General features: G+C 46.3%; 1 protein-coding gene across 18 annotated transcripts in view; it reads left to right on the top strand.

Moving 5' to 3' along the window:
• The first annotated feature begins 546 nt into the window (after positions 1–546).
• PTPRF (protein tyrosine phosphatase receptor type F) overlaps positions 547–13732 on the top strand; it is a 405229-nt gene continuing 392043 nt past the window's right edge. For 15 of the 18 annotated variants that reach the window (XM_054072564.1, XM_054072558.1, XM_054072563.1 and 12 more), the window contains exon 1: positions 665–799. The gene's annotated coding sequence lies outside the window, so the exon portion shown is untranslated. Of the gene's footprint in view, positions 617–664; positions 800–10921; positions 10940–13732 lie in introns of those variants that run through there. The other 3 variants (XM_054072544.1, XM_054072549.1, XM_054072546.1) reach the window with 3 other exon arrangements.

Here is a 13732-nt window from a genome sequence, read left to right as displayed (position 1 = left end):
GGCGGCTGCACCCCCGAGAGAGGTTTGGGGGGGTGCCTGGGGCCGTTGCAGCCCCGAGAGAGGTTTGGGGGGGCGTCCCTGGGGCCGTTGCACCCCCGAGAGAGGTTTGGGGGGAGGTCTCTGGGGCCGTTGCACCCCCGAGAGAGGTTTGGGGGGGGTCTCTGGGGCCGTTGCACCCCCGAGAGAGGTTTGGGGGGGTCTCTGGGGCCGTTGCACCCCCGACGGCGGGTGGGCAGCGGTAGGGGCTGTGGGGCAGCGGGTCGGGGTCGGGCAGCCAGGGGGGTGCCTGGGGCGGCTGCACCCCCGAGGGCGAGGGGGGACAGCGGGGGGGGCACGGGAACGTGTGTGTCCCTCGGGTCCAGCAGCGGGTGGGCACGGGGAGAACCGGGGGGGGGGGGGCGTCGCGGGGTGCCTGGGGGTCTTCCCCCCCCCCCCCCGCGAGGGCAGGTTGGGCTGCAGCGGGGCGGGGTCGGCGCGGGGCCCCCGGGCGCCCATCCCCGCTCCTTCCGGCGGCACCGCCCCCCGCGCCCTCCCCGCCCACACCTGCCCGGGCGAGCCCTGCCCGCGGGCGGGCGGAGCGGAGCGGCTCAGGCTCGGCGGAGCGCGGCGGGCGCAGGTGAGCCCGCAGGTGGCGGCGGCGGCGCGGGCCGGGCGGGCGGCGGGCGCGGCCCCGGCGGGGGCTGGGCTGGCGGCGGCGGCGCGCACGGAGCGCGGTCCCGCGGCGGCGGCGGCGGCGGAGGGAGCGGAGCCGGGGTGTCGCGCGGAGGCAGCATGCGGGCGGCGGAGCCCCGCGGCCCCGGTAGGTGACTCGGTCGCGGTGCTTTTTTTTTTTTCCCCCGCGCTCCGCTCCCGGTGCGGCGGGATCGGCTCCCGCGGAGCCGCGGAACTCCGCCGCCTGTTGAGCCCCGCGGATCGGCGCCCCCGAGCGACCGACCCCGGTGCCCCGTGGGGACCGCCGAGAGGTTCCGGGGGTGCCCCGTGGTACCGGCGGTGCCGTGCGGTACCGGTTCCGCTGAACGGTGCCGGGGGTACCGAGCGATACCGAGGATGTTCTTCTCTACCGGGGGTGCCGAGCGGTACCGAAGGTGCCCCTCGGTACCGGATCCGCCGAACGGGTACCGGGGATGCGGTGGAATGCCGTGGAGTACTAAGTGTGCCGAGTGATACCGGCGATGTCGTGCGGTACCGAATCCACCGTGGGGTAGTGGGGATACGGTGTGATACCGGGGTTGCCGGCTCCGCCGTGGAGTACCGAGGATGCGGTGGGATGCCCTGCGGTACCGGGAATGTCGAGCGGTACCGGGGGTGCCGTGGGGTACCGGGGACGTCGAGCAGTACCGGCGCTGCCCCCGGTCCCGGGGATGCCAAGCATGCCGTTCCCCCGGGCTGGGGCAGCCCCGGTGCCGCGTCCCGGGCTCGGGGCAGTCAGTCCCGGCCCGAAGCGAAGCCGTTCCTCGCCGGGAGGAGCGAGGGCGCTGCAGCGGGGCGGGGGGCGGTGGATCGCGCTCCCCCCACACTCCCCCCCCCCCCCCCCCCCCCCCCTCCTTTCCCAATCCGCCGCCTGGGAGAGCGCGGGGCGGCCGGGCGGCGGCGTCTTGGGTGGCGAGAACAAAGGGAGCGGGCAGCGAGCCCCGCCGGGGTACCGGCCCCCAAAACCGGAGCGGGAGGGGTGGGCATCGCCATCCCCTCCACCCGCCCTCCCTTCCGGGGGGGTGGTGGCGGCTGCAGCCTCCCCGGCGCCAGCTCCTGCCCCGCAGCCGCCTCTGCAACCTGTTGGGCTGGGGGAGCCCGGGAGGATGCGCTTCTCCCCGGTACCGGGGGGTGCCCGGTGCGGGGGGGCAGTTCCACCCCGCCTCGGGGGCACCGGCTGTGCCCGGGAGGATACGCTTCTCCCCGGTTCCGAGGGTGCCCGGGAGGATACGCATCTCCCGGTACCGGGGATACCGAGGGTGCCCGTGAGGATGCCATTCTCCCTCTCCCCAGGGGTGCCTGATTCTCCTACTCCCTGGCGTTACCGGGGGTGCACGGGGAAACGTGAATCTCCCGTACCCCGGGGGTACCGGGGGCTGCCTGGGTTGACACAATTCTCCCCTTCTCTGGGGGTACCGGAGGATGCTCGGGGTGGTGTGGTTCTCCCCCCACCCCGGGGATATCGGGGTACCCCGAGGGTGTTGGAGCAGGAGCGAGGCTGAAGGCGATGCTGCAAATGGGTGTTTGCTTTCCTGGTGGTTTTGGCACCCAGAAACTGTTTAAGATGCCACTTTGAGCACTTCAAATACCTGGTGTAAATTAAATTTAATGAAAGAAAGTATTCCTGCACTATTCTAGTTCTGTTCCCATAGACCTCTTCTGAAGCAGAGATGTGCTCTGTTTCCAGGAGACTGACCGTGGCAGCTGCTTTAAAGCGATTTGGAGTTACGTGTTTATTTCAGATGTAACCAAATGAAGCCCTGTTGTCAGTATCAAATAAAGCGTTCTCTTGTCAGGTGTAGAATTGAGCTATAAAAAGTGATTTTGTCCGAAGGTAACTGGATAATCAAAGCTTCAGACATTAGTTAGGTGGAATATTTGCTGGTTTAGAGATCTCTGGAGGTGCCTAACTTGAGCAGGGACAGTGAGCAAACAGAGTTTCCCTGCGCTGCTTGTATAACCGCCTTTGTTCGTTTTTTCAAGGTAAATGCTAGAGAAATGACAAATTTAATTTGAGATTACTAAGGTCCTGTGCCGCAAATGACTTGTCTCCGTGTCTGGTTCCTGGGTGATTGCTCTGAGCCTACCAGGCTTTGAAAACAGCTTTTTAAATGAAGTCCATTGCGCTCCTTACGATAATGCAGGAAGTGCGTGGCTCACAAGAATGGTTTTATGGAGGGAGCAAGTGTACTTTAATCCTGTTTTTATTATTTCTGCTGTGGTGGTTCGCTGTGGGGCTGAGGACTGGGACTCCTCGATATCTATTTGTTGTGTTGAAGCGCCCCATCAGCCGTCTGAACTTCGAAAGCAAGAAGTAAAATCTGCCTGGTGGAACGGCCGCTTTGTGATCTGAATGTGTAGTGGGTGACGGTGTTGGGTTATTTCGGTTCTCAGTTTCTGCCTTTAGCCAACCATTTTAACTTACAAGTCCCTTAGCCTACGTCACTGGCTTGCGTCCCAGTTGTTGAAATAGGATGCAGCGTGACCATCCACGTGAAGGGGTTAAAAGAGCTTCTGGCCAAAGAGTTAATGCCTCACTTCAGCTGGGGAAGTTTTTATAATTCAGCTTAGTTACAAATATTGCCATCTGCCCTTTCCTTTGGGTGTGTGTGTCCATAAATATGTCTTGGGATAAATATTGGTTGAAGCCGTTGGCAAAATAGTAGAAGCCACAGAAAACACTTTATTCTCATGTGTGTTGCCAGTGAAAACGTCAGTTTCTGGAAAATCAAAATAGAAGCCGTCCTACATTGTGTCTGCTTTTGGTTGTGGGTTGAGAGTTATGCAGGTATTTTTAATTATTTTTTTGAACTAAGTCCTGCTTTTGGGATTGTGTGATAACTGTCATTGGCAGAAGCAGAGAAGACAGTCAAAGCTTGTGATTATAAGGAGAGAGATCTAAGCTTGTGGGTAACTGAGAAGAAATGTTTTCCTCTTTGTGTCCGCATAATGCAGGGCTGTGGGAAGATATGCTTAATGAGGATGATTATTGCTGTGGCTTTCCATAAATCCACTTGTAATGGAGGCTTTGTACAGTTACTTCGGAATCTGTACATTTAAAACTGCAAATAGCGATAATGGAGTTGGCTAATAGCAGACTGTCAAGTAAGTGCAATCCTTGTGATAATGTTCAGCCATAGATCTCCATTTAAGTATTACTTTTAAGCAGAAAATGTTTCTTGTAGGTCATAGTATGTGCAATTCAGAGGAAGAAACCCAGTTGTTGCTGCTGGTTCTTGAATCTTAACCAGCTAACTTTTAATTGTGCAAAGGGTACTTTTTCTCTTTGGCTTTTTTATCTGACAGCAGGAGATGTACAATTTGGTAGATGCCTTTGATTTGAATTTAGATAGTCGGAACGAGTGATAATAATAACCAGCTTCAAAAACCTGGCTGTAGAGGTCTGCTGGAGCAGGAAACTTGGAAAGTTAAGTTGGGACTTGTGCCTTTTCAAGAACTGCAAACTTCCCTATAAGGCACTGGAGTGAGCGAAACTCCACTGGGCAGAGTTGTTGGTAGTGTTTAACCAGGACAAACCTTTCTGTTTCAGTGTGTTTTTCAGTGCTTCTTGGAAGCCAGGGTTGAGAGTTACATTACTCGGGTCTCTGATGCAACTTAAAAATGTAAATGCAAGATAATAGAGAAAATTTTTAATGTGTTATCTCACCCCAGTACAGAAGGGTGTGATATCATCTATTATTTTCACGTAAAAGCGGCTCAATGTTTGATATAGTGTCAGCAAACGTGGTTTTGACTTATGTAGCCAAGAAACAGCTTTTGAAGGAATCGGACACCTGGGTTGCTTGTGTTTCTGTTTGGAGGAATTCATTGAGAAATGTTTGTGATGCCCATCATCTCTGCTTCCTCGCCTTTAGAAGCAACGCCTTGACTTTCACCTTTCACGCAGTTTGTGAGGAAATCCTCCTTACGTGGATTTCCTTTTGCTTAAAAAGTAAGCTTTGTTTCTGCAGCCCTCATTGCGATGTTCAAATACAAAATGTATGCTTCCTTTCCAGTACAAACTTATAATTACATGGGGTGGTAGCTAACTGGAAAGTATTGCAAAACATATGTAAGAATACTGTTGTACAAACTCTCAAACTGACGAATGACTCACTGCGCCAGTGCTGTATCGAATTCTATCTATACACAAGGTTTAAATGACAAGTTTACTTTAGGCAGGGAATATGCAATTTTCTTGTACTCTTTCTTCATCTAATGTCAAGTGAGCTTAATGAAATGGTACATGTGGGCATACAGGAGGCACCAGTTGTAGAGCTTTAATGAGCAAAGGGAACAAGCACTGCTTGGCTCTGTTTGTGAAGATGATAGAGACGTTGCTACTCTGTATATTAAAAACCAAGTTCATGGTGCTGATGCATGTCTTGAGACATTTTTCTTTTAATGTACTTCGTGATGATTTGTTTATGTGCCTTTATTAACATTTGTTCTATTTTTGTTTTCTATGGGAGAGAGTACTTGAGGCTTTTTCATCTTTGTGTATTTGTATTAGTTGAGTTTCTAACTGGCGTTTCAGAATTTTGGCAGCATTGCTGTGACTATAAAATTCAAGTCGCTGCCAAAATGAAAATGGGATGATACTCGGCATGGAAGAGGGGCCTATGACTATAGATTGAAGAGGAAATGACCACTTTCCATTGCAACAACACAGGTTTTATTCATGCATTGACTTTGTGGTTGTGATTTATTGTGCGAAGATTCATCGAGCTTTGAAAGCCACTGTCAAAACGCAGGACGTGTAAATGGGCAGTGACATCCTGTAGCTGGGAAGCCTGTATGACTGGAAGGAAGACAGAGAAGACCGTGGAGTAGAAGTAACAGGGTCTTGTGCCATTGTGTTGTGTGCCTCACCTGTGTGTCTGTGGATGCAAAACAGCTGTGGGGAAGCCAAGCCTGCAAAGCTAAGTAACTCAGTAGCCACTCACCCCAGGTGGAAGACTTTATACTCTTCACAGCTTCTTTTAATTACTAATTTAGCCATAATTCATTCTGCCGCAAAGCTTACCCCTCTGCTTTCCTCAGTTGTTGTCTTTCTTGGCTGTGGAGAAGATGTAGTGCACCTCAATCTTTGCTTTGTGGTGTTTGTGAGGGCTGTAGTGAGCAGTGCCTACAGATGTTTTTACTGTCTGTAGGAAGGGGAAGGTCTCTTCAGGCTGTGAGAAGAGGCTAAGGAAGGGGAGCTGGAGTCCTTGCTATAGGATGTCACAGTGTACATGCTAGTCTATTACTGGGGAAAAATAAGGGATGAAACGAGTCTTGCTCCTTCGAGGACTCTATTATCTGAGAACTTTTTCTAAAGATTAAAAACAGAGAGATAATTTAAGTTTATTGGAACAGAGGATGGAAGCAATGTGTATAAAAAGCCTGGTTGAGACCAAAATTGAAAAAAGCATTTCCTAGTACTTGGGCTTAGTACTTGGAGAAAGCAGCTCTCTTCGGATATCTTCTTTGAGTGCAATCCACTGTGTAGCTGAAATGCAGCAATACCATTAATCTGGGAAGGGATAGGGTGGTCTCAGTCTTATTCTTGTCCTTCAGCAGGCATAGAAGCTTCCAGTTTACAACCTGCCCAAAAGACATTTATTTCTTGGCACAAAATTTCAACTGCAGCTGGCAAGTGGGTAAGTACTTTCTTCCAGCCTTACTGAGAAAGAGAGGAATTATTTAGGTTGGCACAAGAAGTTTATAGTTCAGAGTTGTCAGATGAAATTGAACAGAGGAAAAATGTGAAGGCTGGGCTTGTGGCTTCGCTCTTGGAAAAGCACGGCTAGAAATCCCGTCAGCACTTGAAACCAAACAAAACATGCATGTGCTTGACTGTGGGGAGGAATTATCTATTGGCTTCATAGGCTTCCCTTCCTTATTTTTCTTTCCTTTTTTTTTTCCCCTCTGCAAATGTAATGTTTGACATTGAATTGAATATGTGTATTCAAGGATCACATCTGTTCTATTTTATGAGACCCACATAGCGTGGTTGCTTTTTTATCCCTGCAGTGTATGGATTCTTTTCTTGTGTATCATCCTTGCTGCTGAAGGCAGCCGGGCACTTGAGCTTTGTAACATCTCTTTTCTCTTCAGGAGCAGGAAGTTATTTGTGGGATGGTACTTGATTCTTCAGTTAGACTTCCTCACAAAATTAAGTTTTACAGTGTTTGGGAGAAGCCATTATTTTTCTAGAGGGTTTTGTGAGTAGGGATGGAAGAGGGATGACTGTGCAGCTCTTTTTCTGAAGGAGTTTTAGCAATTGTTATATCAACAAGTTAGTTTTTCTGTACCAATGAAGAGCAGCAAAGCTGGTGAAGGGTCTGGAGTACAAATCTTATGAGAACTGGCTGTAGGAACTGGGGTTGTTTAGCCTGGAAAAGGGGAGGCTGAGGGGAGCCATTATTGCTCTCTACAACTACTCAAAAGGAGGTTGTAGTGAGGTGGGTGCTGGGCTCTTCTCCCAAGTAACGAGTGATAGGATGAGAGGAAATGGCTTCAAGGTGTGGCAGGGGAGGTTTAGATTGAATATTAGAAAAAAACTCTTCACTGGAAGGTTTGTCAAGCATTATAAGAGGCTGCCCGGGGAAGTAGTTGATTCACCGTCCCTGGAGGTATTTAAAAGACGTGCAGATACGGTGCTTTGGGACATGGTTCAGTGGTGGGCTTGGCAGTGTTAAGTTTATGATTGGACTTTACGATCATGAAGGTCTTTTCCAGACTAAGATTCTATGGTCCAGGTTTTGATAGGATTGTTAATTGGGAATTCAAATTAGGTCTGAAGTATGAAAAACATTAGTCTAGTGTTTGGATTTTAGGGTATATATTTAAAAATATATATTGTGCTTTTCATCTCTTTATCTTGGAGGAGGACCGTAGAAGTGATAAAAAGGATACTTCTGGACATAAAGTGTTAAGAAGGTGTTGAGGTGTTATGTACTTAGCAGGCGTGACATTGGGGGCAAAAGAAGAAAGTGACTTTTTTATAAACTACTATTTTCTTAAAATACAAAGATGTTATGTTTGTTTATATCTTATTTAGTAACATTTGTTTCCCCAAATCCAAGCTGTAGTTGTTACGCAATCAATAATAGTTCTCTGCTTTTAAGGAAAAATCTGTAACTCATGAATGTACCATCCATTGTATTTTAACTACTTGTAATACAGAATTTGCAAGATTACACAAATTGACTAGAAGATGCACGTAAAATCCAATAATACATTTTCCATGTCAAAGTTCAGTGAAATAAGAAACATAATTACCATAAACAAAGAAAATTAGCCTCTTAAACCTATGAACTAGAAGGCGTGGAAATAATTTTGTAATATATATTCTCATTTTGTTGCGACTGAACTTGAGCACCACCAAAATGCCTCTACAGTCTTCTGTATTCTAATCTCTGTGTTATTATGTAGTAGAAAACTTACTTGTAAACTTGTATTTAACCGGAGGAGGAAGCATGCATTTTTGAACATGCATTTTAGATATTGACTGTCTCCTGGCTGTACCCTTGTTGGTAGCTTTCAATTAATAACTGCAGGCATGAAGAGTTATATCTAGAGACTCAAGTATTTCAGCAGGTTGTGGAGGTGCTGCGTGAATTCTGCCTCTTGACATGGAGTGAAAATTATGAACTTTCGAAGGAAGAGAGAGAAGCTCATAGAAGGTGTGGCATCCCCGTCCCTGGAGATGTTCAAGGCTGGGTTGGATGAGGCTTTGAGCAACCTGATCCAGTGGGAGGTGTCCCTGCCCATGGCAGAGGGGATGGAACTGGATGATCTTTAAGGTCTCTTCCAACCCAAACCATTGTATGATTTTGTGAAAGCTTGTCACTTGTGAGATTGAAGTCTGTTGCTAACAGTGTTGCTGCTTTTTTTTTTTTGTTTGAATTTTCCCTGGATTCTGTGACATCTTTGGAGCCTATAAAATGACACTTCATGCTTTGAGCGTAGTCTTAAGGTAGAATGCGTGTTTGGGGTCTTCTGGCTCGAAAAAAAAAGGCATTTCAGAATCACCCTTCTAGATTAGCCTAATTTTCTGAAGTCCTATTGCAGGTTGCTAATTTTAGCCCAGCTCTGTAGGTGCTACATCCTACTTCTTCACCCAGACAGGTGAAGACAGGGAGAGCTCATTGGAAGCCTGTAGCATGGCCATGGGGTTGATGCAAAGCGTAGCTTTCTGTTATTCAAAGCTGGATTTTGGATGAGGCTGAAGAGAGCACGGGCTCTGGATGTCTCTGCATTCGAGTGGGCAGGTATCATCCTTTGCATGGAGCTGCTCATCTCCTGACAGCGAGCGTTACGCTTGGGTTTTTTTGCTGCTGACCTGCCTGGCTGGCTGGGTCTGCACCCGCAATGACGAGGGGCACGTCCAACACAGACATGCAACGTGGCAAACTCCAACAGCTCTACAGCAGTGATCTTTTTCTTCCCACAGTTGTGCTTGGCTCCTACTGTGTTTCTTACCTCAAGCTTTTTCTTGGTGTACAGCAGTGTAATAAGGTGTACTGCTGTAATGCCTGAGCGCCAATCTCTTGCTTACGTCTGTGGAAGGAATAAAGAGGATAATTGGAAGGGACTCAGAAGGATCATTGAGTCCAAGAATCAAAAGGACAGGAGTTCTGAGGGGTTTGGTGGCTGCAGGCTCTGCTAATGCCCCCCACCCCAATGTTGGAAAGTGTCTTCCGTGGCCAAAACCATCTACCTAGATGGGCGGATGTTTGTCTTAAAATGACTTTCATAGTTATTGGGATCAACAGCTTCAGACATTAAAAAAGTCTATAATGCACTAGAAATGATGAATTGCATTTTGTTTGCTTAGATCGTTTGGTGTTCAGGGCAGGCAGTGTGAATTCTATGGTTAAAGAATACATAGCGCAGCAGTTATGTTGCTGGAGAGCATTTGTAAATGTAAGTTTGAATTAGAGATGGCTTTTTTTCTTATTAAACTTGGAAGAGTTATGCTCTGAAGACCAGTGAATTTTTGATGCTTATAAGCATTATCTGCAAGGAGCAGGTTGAGGGATCGCCTGACCTCCTGTTATTCTTTCTTTTTTCTTTCCCTTTGAGCTGATACCTCTATTGTTTGTTGATTTTGGATGTTACGAGAAATGCAGACATTCTGGTTTTGACATTTAGGTGATGGGTTGGGCTGACACAACTGTGTAGGTTATAAATGGAGGATGAGCTCTCAGATATTGGCTTTCTTTGTATCTGAAGAGTGTTAAACAGCCTCTTGGATTCTTGTTGCACAGTGTAATTAAAATAAACACTATAATGCTAATCATTTATGTATTTTTGCCTGTGGGTGAAGTTTTAAATTAGAAGTAGCTATACTTTGGTGGAAGTGGATTTTTTTTATTATTATCGTGTTGCCTGTTTCCAGCCTGGTAATATTTCTCTGAGAGTGCATTAAAAATATTGCTAGACAGATTTGTTTTTGTTTTTTATTACCTAATTGTATATTCTAGTAACAATGTAATTATTGCTTTTAACAAAAACTGCCTGACTTGAGTGTTTAATTCCATCAGACTCAAGCAGTCACTGATGAGGTGATAAATGATAGGTTATATGGAGAAGTGGATTTGCAATTATTTGCTGCTTTGGGGGAAAAGGAAAAAAAGATGTTTTGTTTCTGGCCAATGACTAATGTTGAGAATCAAAGAGGCGCACCAGATGTTTTTTCTAATGACTGTGGCTCAAGGTCTCTTTTGTACAGAGTAGGGTTTCGACTGAGTTTGTCTCGTGGCTTTGAAGTTTCTCTAACTTGTTAATGCAGCACTCCTCTAAATCTTTTTCTCCGGACTTCTCAGTGGATGGATTTTACGGAAGAGCTCCTTTCCCAGCCTTTCGTGCCTATATCAGGAGGTGGAGGAGTGACGGCATTTTTACAGTGCGGGTTGAGGACTTCCATTCACTTATGTTTATTTCATAGAATTAAAACAAGAATAAGTGTTTCGCTTTATTTGTTGATGTCTGATTAGGAATTAGTGGAAGAAACTGAATCGCTGGTGTGATTAACAGTAGGTTTTGTTTCTGATGTATGAAAGGACTCATTGTCTGAGGCTTTTCCTCCATCACGCTCTGCCTAATCCTGCTGAAATCACACAAATGACGGCAGCGCTTGAGGCTCTGCATCTTGTTTTGCTGCACACTTAATCATACAGCTGGAAAAAGTTTCTCCTTGAAGGGATGGTTGCTTCTCATGCCGATTCTGCTGTCGCTTCGTAAGGGCCTTGCTAATAAGGTGGGCATCAGTTTGGCGGTCTCGGGGGGGAGAGGGTGGTTAATCCGAAACCTGCAGACGGATCTAATTTAGGCTGGGTTCCCAATCTGTGTCTGACTGTTTTGTAATGCTGTCCGTCCCCTCCCTCTTTGCAACCACGGCTGAAGGAGGTGAGCTGCCTCCTTGCAACTTGTAATTCCTCCCAAATTGTTGTTAGATCAACTTTCTGTAATTGCTGATATTGTACTTTTGCAGGGAGAGCCTTTAAAATTGCTCAGTGTATGTTTTCAAAAGCAATTTTGTAAGTTTGAGGTTTGCCGAAATGAAGACATTTCAAAAGTCCGTAGCGAGAAATTATAGTAGAAAGGGCTGTTCCTCTTTCAGGAGAACCATGGAAGAAACACAATACTCTACCCCACAAACGCCTCTTCTCTTCTCTTCTCTTCTCTTCTCTTCTCTTCTCTTCTCTTCTCTTCTCTTCTCTTCTCTTCTCTTCTCTTCTCTTCTCTTCTCTTCTCTTCTCTTCTCTTCTCTTCTCTTCTCTTCTCTTCTCTTCTCTTCTCTTCTCTTCTCTTCTCTTCTCTTCTCTTCTCTTCTCTTCTCTTCTCTTCTCTTCTCTTCTCTTCTCTTCTCTTCCTTTGTTGTTGCAAGGTCTCAGAGTGATTTAAAAATATAAAATAAACTCCCTCGAGGAATCTGTTAAAAATTATTTGGTTCACTGAACATTCAGTGCACGTTCAGGCTTGGAATCTATTACATGCCTGTAGAAAGACTTTAGAAATCCTCTCCGATGAAGTTGGTCTGAATTGTGTCCCTTTGGCAGGTGGGCATGAAGGAATTTCATTGCTTTATTTTCAAAACAGAAGTGTGTGGAATTAATATTGATTTTTATTATAGCTGCCTGCTAGTGCCACTGTATCCAGGGGTCGTATGTCAGTTCTGCTTTTGTAGTGGCAGCTTTTCCTGTTTCTTTAGTTGAAGTCTGTAGTTGTGGAGGTCTGGAAATAATTGGGAAATGTTTTTTTTTTTCCTTTGAATTCAATTTGTAAAGCTTTATTACCTAGAATTAAATTCTTATCAGGTTGAAATGGTGCATAAATTCTTGTTGAATGGAGATAAATGCTATTAGAAATCAGTGAAACTAAGCTGTATTTTAATCCTAGATTTATTTTCATTTCCATTGTTGTACATTGAAAACACTTTGCATCTACTTTGTCCATCTGTTTTCGTGTTTCCTCATACTGATAATTTTTAGTGGTTAAGTTCGAGAGGCAGCGTGTGCTAGATTCCAACTTGCAGTGCGGTTACATGCTGTGACATGGGTTGTATTTCCAGGCACCTGGTGTAGGTGTTGTCAGTCCCCATCAGCGTGTGCTGAAGAGCGTTGTCACGTTATTGAGCAAAAATATTTATTTCGAAAGACCTTCCCCGTGTTTTCAGCTCGTGATGAACTGTGACATCTGCTTCATTGGATTTTATATGCAAATATTCATAGTTGCTCAGGGCTTGGTAGTTTTTCAGAGCCTAAAGTCAGGTAAGGACTTAAAGAAAACAGAAATAATGGGCAATCCCTCAGGATGTGCAAGTTTATTTGATTAACCCATCTGACCTGCAGCATTTGAGAGCAGTTAAATATTTGGACAGTCAGCAGTCCTGTTAGTCATGTTTCATTAGGTGATGGCCTCCTCTGGAATTTACTCTGTTTTGCTGCTTGTTGCCGAGTCTTGGATGATCTTGGAACCGTGCATGGGGGCAGGTGGGTGCTTTTGGGGGTCTGGCTGAACCAGGCTCCCAGGAGCACCGAGGGATGCGTGTCACTGCCACGGCCCTGGGTAAGGGATGGGAAGCAAGGGAGAAAACTGTTAATTGCTGATTGTCAACACTGTAAAGGTTAGCTGGTAGATAAAATTACTAACCTAAGCAGAAATAGCAATGCTGCCCTGAGAAGTGTAAAAGACTTGTCAAAACCTAATCTGATCTCCTGCATTAACCGTACATTGCAATAATGAAGAAATGAAATTCCAGCAGGCTAAGATGGTCCAATTTTAATAGCTTCTCAAAAAATCAGAATGAAGTATTGCACTGGAAGAGACGTATCGCGGTTATCCAAATTTCTTTCTATAGACTTGTTTTTAATTTTATGCAAACGTACATTAATGGTTTAAAAACTAATTTATCTCCTTGTCAGCAGCTTGACCAGTATTTTAATACAAAAGACACGGTTTTATCTCGAACTGGGCTTGTTTTTCAATGGGTGTTGCAGCCAGCTGGAAAATTGTTTGACTTTTTAACTGCTGTGGTTTTGATGCGGTGTCTGCTGTAAGAAAGTAAAATTTATGCAAAACCAGTGCCGCTTTCAGTGGTTGTATTTCCATTTAGATTCAAGGGGAAGGGAGAGGTGTTTGCGCTGAGGTGCTCAGTCTTGCCCTTTTTCTGAAGGTCTATAGTGTCTCTCTGTATTATGGGTAAGTAAAATTCCTGCCCTTGACAAAATCTGAGGAGAGCAAGGAGGAAATGGGTGCTACAATTTTAACTGGGTGCATTTCTGGTTGCGTTGCTGGAGCTGCTCTGGTAGAAATAGGGCTCCTGAGTTTTATGGGAGGAAAAAGCTGGTACTAAAAAATACCCTCTTGAGATTCAGATGTGGTTTTAAAAGTGCTGGTAGTACCTTTTCGTCTCTTCTGGCAAGAAGAGAGCATGATTATAATATGTTTTCATCAAAGAGGTTCTGTGAGTGACTAGACGGCATTCAGCTCTGAATTCCTGATTTTGGAGTGTCCAAATTGTGCATAATTAACTTAAAAGTCAGGTTTT

This window comes from Cuculus canorus, chromosome 8 (genome assembly GCF_017976375.1).
Source record: "Cuculus canorus isolate bCucCan1 chromosome 8, bCucCan1.pri, whole genome shotgun sequence".
Taxonomy (NCBI): domain Eukaryota; kingdom Metazoa; phylum Chordata; class Aves; order Cuculiformes; family Cuculidae; genus Cuculus; species Cuculus canorus.
Note: the sequence above shows the minus strand (reverse complement) of the source record. Positions and strands in the feature narration are given on the sequence as shown.